The 6,793-nt window shown below is 46.9% G+C and overlaps 1 non-coding gene across 1 annotated transcript; it reads right to left on the bottom strand.

Annotated features, from left to right (window-relative positions):
- Window positions 1–501: 501 nt before the first annotated feature.
- Window positions 502–576, bottom strand: TRNAS-GGA (transfer RNA serine (anticodon GGA)). The gene has a single exon. It is a non-coding gene; the product is annotated as a tRNA-Ser (tRNA).
- Between the last annotated feature and the right edge of the window lie 6,217 nt (window positions 577–6,793).

The raw sequence follows: 6,793 nt of genomic DNA, 5'->3' as shown, positions 1-6,793 counted from the left end.
TGTTATATCTGGCAAACACTGTATGTGTAGCAGGACATACTATAACAGTATTTGTTTAATGCAGAGTAAATGGTTAGTAACAATTGTTGCTGGTAAGCAATGTAAGATGTAAAGAAACCTGTGGAACAGTATAACAGGTTAAAATGTAATTTGGGACCCTTGCCTAATCCCTCAGGGGGAGTGTCGGCATAGAAAATAATGCCTGGTACGGCATGAGGCAATGCAACTGACAGCTGCTGTCAAATGGCTGTCAAGTAGATGGACTGAAGATGATCTGGCATATGAGAACTGGTTCTGGCCAGATTGATGATGTAACCAGGTGAGGAGTGCAGAACTGACTCAGAATGACTCAGCACTGTTTGAACATATGAACATATGAAGCTGCCTTATACTGAATCAGACCCTTGGTCCATCAAAGTCAGCATTGTCTACTCAGACTGGCAGCGGCTCTCCAGGGTCTCAAGCTGAGGTTTTTCACACCTTTTTGACTGGACCCTTTTTTGGAGATGCCAGGGATTGAACCTGGGACCTTCTGCTTTCCAAGCAGATGCTCTACCACTGAGCCACCATCCCTCCCCATTTCCTCATTGGTTCAGCAATTAACTGCAAATGTATATAACTAGAACTGTGCTGAACCAACTACCCTCTCACTATTGATTATCTGGCGGAGCGTTATGTTGGAGAGCTGTATATATGTGTATAATAAACCTTGTAAATAGTTTAAGAAGCACAGTGTGGAGTGGACTGTGTTGAACTATTCCTCATCGAGTGAACTGGCAGAGGCAGTTCACAAATCTGCTAATTTCTACACCGACAGGACTTGGGCTTCTAATTTTGCCAACCCACAGGCAGCTTGGGGTAGTATGCCAGGTCAGTTTCCAGGGACGTATTCAGTGCCTTGTGGGGGCTGGAGCTTCTCATACCCATGGGGTCCTTCCTACTTCACAGTTCCAGCTAAGGCATTACCCTTTGGAGATCTTGCCTTCCCTTTTGGGGGCCATTTGCTGCTGGCCACTGTGACAGTAAGGTATGGGTTAACAGAAAACCAAGGAAAACTGAAGACGCACAGAGCCTGCATCAGGTGACCTGAGGGTGAGGGCCAGAGTGCTTGGAACTCTGAGTGTGAGATTGACAGCTAACGGCTGAGGAGAGTCAGTTAGTGCCTGACAGAGTCTTTGAGAGAGCTGAGACAGTGGCTGAGGAGAGAAGAAAAGCTCACTGCTAGCTCTATAAAACAGCAAGGGGCTGTGTGTGACTAACAGAAGAGTCTCGGTAAAGACCTGAACGGTCACAGACACTGCCAAGTCAGCATTCTTCCACTGAAGTGGGCAAGGCAGTTGGCCCCCTTCCTGCAGCGTCACGACCTCGCAAAAGTGATCCATGCAACGGTCACCTCAAGATTGGACTACTGTAATGCCCTCTACTTGGGGCTACCTCTGTGCCGGACCCGGAAGCTGCAGCTGGTGCAGAACGCGTCGGCCAGGCTACTATTGGGGCTCTCGAAATGGGAGCACATACGGCCAGGGCTGCGCGGACTGCACTGGCTGCCAATTACCTACCGAGTCCAGTACAAAGTGTTGGTCATTACCTTTAAAGCCCTATATGGCCGAGGACCAGCCTACCTAAGGGACCGTCTCTCCCCATATGAACCCCAGAGGGCACTGAGATCAATGGGAAAAAATAAAATGACCATCCCCGGGCCGAGAGAGGTCAAGCTCCAAAACACCAGAGCACGGGCCTTTTCAGCTGCGGCTCCTGTACTGTGGAACCAGCTTCCGGAGGAAGTGCGGGCCCTGCGGAACCTTGACCAGTTCCGCAGGGCCTGCAAGACCGTCCTTTTCAGACAAGCTTACACTGATATCGACTGCTGAGTTGTTAGGGATAAAGGAACTGCCATCTATAATACTATTATGGAACTATTTAAACTGGCAGAACCAGCACCAGAATATTTTTATTGCTGCCAGACACATTTAACTGAACTTAAATTATGTATTTTAATTCTATTAACAGGTTTTTATGTTTAATTTTTAATTGTTAAATTTAAAGTTTTACCTATTTATGTAAATGTATGAAATGTTGTTAGCCGCCCTGAGCCGCCTAGGCGGGGAGGGCGGGATACAAATAAAATCTATTATTATTATTACACATATACATCTCTTAAGAGCTAGAGAGGTGGTTGAGGGGATATATGTGGGTCTAGAGGTCTGAAGGGCTGGGAGTAGAGGCTCCAGTCAACTTGAGAGACTTGGCACATTACTCCCAAGAGGCCAGCCTTTGCTAGTGTTGGAGAGTGTTTATAGAGGAACTGTGAACCTGAGAGACCTAAGAAAGAAGAAGTTATATTAGAAAGCCTGAAACAACCGAGCAACTTGTTAACTGTATGAGAAACCTTATAGCCCATATCCCCAGTTTAAGTCTTTGTGTTGAAATAAATATCTGTGGTTTATTTTAAAGTTCTGGTGCCTATGATTTGGGAAAACTAACAAAACTGCTGTGGTCCCCTACAAATTGAATTAAACATCCATCTGAAAACAAATACCCCGAAGAGACTAAGATAGAGAAATCCATATCGTACCCACCCCTTGAGTTTTATATTCCTGAGGTAAAAGTTATATCAGGAAAGAATGAGGAGAAAGAGGGGCTGGGGTAGCTAAAAACAGCACATAGAATCAATCCAGTGGGACTGTGAGGCGGGTGCTGTTACAGCCACCAAGGACAAAATATTGAAGAGGAAATTTGTCAACCTTTACTCTGCTCTATAGGGAGTGGGAGAAGGACAGAGAGAAGGAAAAAATTAAATGGCATAAAGTGGACCGGTCCTGGGCCAACTGGGTTCCTGGGTTCATTATTTATGCAAGCATTATTTCTCTATTGCAGTCATGGATGGCTCCGTCCTTGTTTCGATATTTTGACATAATCTACAAAAATTACACCAGCTTTACTGGCCCCATTTGGTTACAGTATGATGAAGAATTCAGAATGCGGATGGCCATGACCCTTCAATGGGACCAAATTCAGCTACAGCTATGGCTGCAGTTTATGTTCCCGGTGAGGCATAATTTAGGTGATAGATCCAATAGTGGCCATATTGTGCCATGCTCAGCTGCTGCTTCAGGGTCCTGCAACAATGCAGGGCAGGCAGCTCAACCCCGCTTGCTCTGATGGGAGTGTCCATGATTCAGCGGTGCAGGGTGGATGTCAAGTTGGCGATATCAAGTCAGCCTTTTGCCTTCTTCCATTGCATCCACTGGATTTTGAATTGCTGGCTTTCCAATTTGAGGGCCAATTTTTTTATGGATAGGGCCTTGCCTATGGGGTGCTTTGTTTCTTGCGCTGACTTTGAGTGCTTTAGTTCTCAGAATGGGTGATGCATGGCAAGACTCGTTTCAGCAATGTCATGCATTACCTGGATGATTTTTTGTTTGTGGGTCCCCAAGGCACTGGCCAGTGTGCACGTTTACTTGCAGCCTTTACAGAGCTGTCTGAGTTAGGCATTCCTCTAGCTCAAGAAAAGACTGAGGGCCCCTTCCAGCAATTGGCATTCTTGGGGGTTCAGTTAGATACAATTTAGCAGACCTTGTGCCTGCCTAAGGAAAAAATCTCTAGTTTGAAGAATATGGTTGCCAAGTTCTTGTCATGGCAAAGGCAACCTTGAAGGAGCTGCAGCAGCTGGTAGGGCACCTAAATTTTGCCTGCAAGGTTGTTGCTCCTGGCCATCCCTTCTTGAGGAGGTTTTGTGATGCTATGGCTGGTTTGCACCTTCCGCATCACAGGTTCAGGATTTCCAGGGACATGTGGGATGACCTTTTGGTACAGGAGTTTGAGCTCCTTTAATGGAGTTTCTTTCTGGACAGATGATTTAAAGAAGCTGAGCTTCTAATCACATCTGATGCTGCCAGGTCACTAGGCTTTGGGGTCTATTTCCACGGACATTTGTGCGCAGATGATTGGTCTGAGGATTGGGTAGCTGTGGGATAGACTAGGGGCTTGACTTTCCTTGAGTTTTTCCCTATATTGGTAGCCGTTTGATTGTGGGTTGACAAGTTGGCTAACCACACAGTCCACTTTTGGAGTGACAATTTAGCTGTGGTGCATGTTATTAACTCCCTCACGTCCAAATCGCCGAGGGTCATGAGGCTGGTGCAGGCGTTCACTCTGCGTTGGCTTAACGGGGAGGTTTTGCCAGGAATGTGCCTGGGGTGGACAATGGAGTGGCTGATGCTCTCTCTTGCAAACAGATGCAGAGGTTTCATCAGCTTGCTCCAGAAGCCAATCTTCGTCCAGCAAGGATGCCCCTGGAGCTATGGTTGATTGGAGGGTCAAGGCCGGCGGAGTGATAAGGCTTGCTATTGCTCATAGCACCAGGAAATCTCACAAAAGGGCAGTCCGTCAGTTTGAAAGTTTTAGGAGTGAAGTAGGGTTTGGTAGGCTTTGGCTCCTTCCAGAGGATCACTTGCTCCATTACGGAATATTTTAACAGACAAGGGCTTAGTGGTCCGTTCTATTAGTGGCAGACTGTCTGCATTGACTTTCGCCAATCAGGCCATGGGCTACCAGGAATGCATCAGCAACTTCTGAGTATGAAAGATGCTGGAGGGTTGGGCCAGGGAGACCAGCACCAAGTCAGATGCAAGGCATCTGATTTCCCCAGTGATTCTTAAAGGTTTAAAATCAGTATGAGGTCAGGGGTGCTTGTCAGAGTTTGAGGCATTGCTTTTTCATGCTGCCTCCCTTGTTGCGTTCTTTGGCACTCTCTGTGTGAGAATGCTTCTTTGCATTCTTTGGCGCTTTCCATGTGAGTGAGCTTGTGGCTCAATCTAAAAGAGATGTTTCTGGCCGGGCCTTGTTGGCCCAGGACATTTGCCTTCCTGATGGAACTGCTTACATTACAGTTTGTTGCTCCAAAACTGACCAGCTCCAGCAGGGAACCATTATTAGGTTAGGCTCCTGCTCTGACAGTGACCTCTGTCTGGTGTTAGCTTTGTCTCACTACATGGCAGCTCGGGGTTTGGACGCTGGTTTGTTTTTTTTGCCATGGGGCTTGCAGTCCCCTGATGAAGCAACAGTTTTGGTCAGTGACTGCCAAAGTGCTTGCGAGGCTTAGCCTGGACGGCGCAATATTTTGGCATTCACTCCTTCCATATAGGAGTGACATCTACCACTATGGCTTTGGGTTACACTCCCCCTGCTATTCAGTGATTAGGCAGGTGGCGTTCTACAGGATATAGGGGCTATGTGCGCCCTCTTGCTTTGCAGTAGTTGGTAATTCGTTATAAGTTTGATTGGTTATTTACTGTTTTTCTTTCATCAGGTGCTGTGGTCCATGGTGAGAGATGTTGCGTCCTTATACAGTTTCATTTTCCAGGCCACCCATTAGGCACAAAGGACTGCCATCAGTTCGCAATTGGTCCTTAGTAAGTGGGCTACCATTGAGTGGCATGGACAGTGGGATTTCCGGTGGTAGGGCCTGTTGTCCTTGCTCTTTGAGGGTGGTGTTGCTCAGCCACCTCATGTTCTTGTAATTTACCTTGAGGTTAATGGTGTCGGGTTACTCAAGGGGAAGGCTCTGGAGTTGCAGGCCAAGGATGACTTTAGAGTTATCAAAAGCAGATGGCCAGAGACTTTGGTGGTATGGTCTGCCATGATCCCATGCCAGGTGTGGGGTGGGATGTGGGACCCTTGAGTCATTGAGAGGTCTAAGTGTAAAGCTAATCTGGAGATTTAAAAAGCCTTGGAGGGTGGTTGGGGCCACTTTTTACCTCACCCTGGAATTCATGCCAATTGCATGGCTCTATACAGGGTGGATGGCGTGCACCTTTCTGATAGAGGAAATGATGCCTTTTTAGGGAGGTTTTAGGTATTTAGATGGGTGCAACAGCTTAAAAAGAGGCTTGGCCTTGCGGTGGCAGGATTCTGTTTATTTAGTGTTATGTAGCTTGGTGAGCACCATTTACAACCCCCTCTTTTGGTGGGGGGGTTCGGGGTCTTGTTGAATCATCCCAGGATTTTGCAGCCTGGTTGAGTGGGGTGGCAGACTCCATTGGGTTGCCTAGATTGATCCTTCCCTTCAGTCGTTTGGCTGGGGGCAGAATTCCAGGGCATTCCTATTTTGCTGTGCCAGCTGGGTATGAGCCATTTAGGGATGGCTCTACCTAGGGGCAAGTGGCTCACCCATTATACAGCAGGGGAGGGGTTGTTTTGACCTCTGGCCCTGACATGCTGCATGTTATGTTATTGCCCTTGCTGTTTTAATGCTGTATTAATTACATATGTAATCTTTCATTGATATCTGCCTCCGTTCCTGAGGACTGGAAGGTAGCAAATGTCACTCCCATCTTTAAAAAGGGTTCCAGAGAAGATCCGGGAAATTACAGGCCAGTCAGTCTGATTTCAATACCGGGAAAGTTGGTAGAAAGCATTACCAAGGACAGAATGAGTAGGCACATTGATGAACACAGGTTATTGAGGAAGACTCAGCATGGGTTCTGTAAGGGAAGATCTTACCTCACTAACCTGTTACTGTTCTTTGACGGGGTGAGCAAACATGTGGACAAAGGAGACCCAATAGATGTTGTTTACCTTGACTTCCAGAAAGCTTTTGATAAAGTTCCTCATCAAAGGCTCCTTAGAAAGCTCAAGAGTCATGGAGTAAAAGGACAGGTCCTCTTGTGGATCAAAAACTGGCTAATTAATAGGAAGCAGAGAGTTAGTATAAATAGGCAGTCTTCGCAGTGGAGGACGGTAAGCAGTGGGGTGTCGCAGAGCTCAGTACTGGGTCCCATGCTCTTTAACT

Source organism: Heteronotia binoei, chromosome 4, assembly GCF_032191835.1.
Source record: "Heteronotia binoei isolate CCM8104 ecotype False Entrance Well chromosome 4, APGP_CSIRO_Hbin_v1, whole genome shotgun sequence".
Lineage (NCBI taxonomy): Eukaryota > Metazoa > Chordata > Lepidosauria > Squamata > Gekkonidae > Heteronotia > Heteronotia binoei.
The sequence above is the reverse complement of the archived record's forward strand: the minus strand, read 5'-3'. Positions and strand labels throughout refer to the sequence as shown.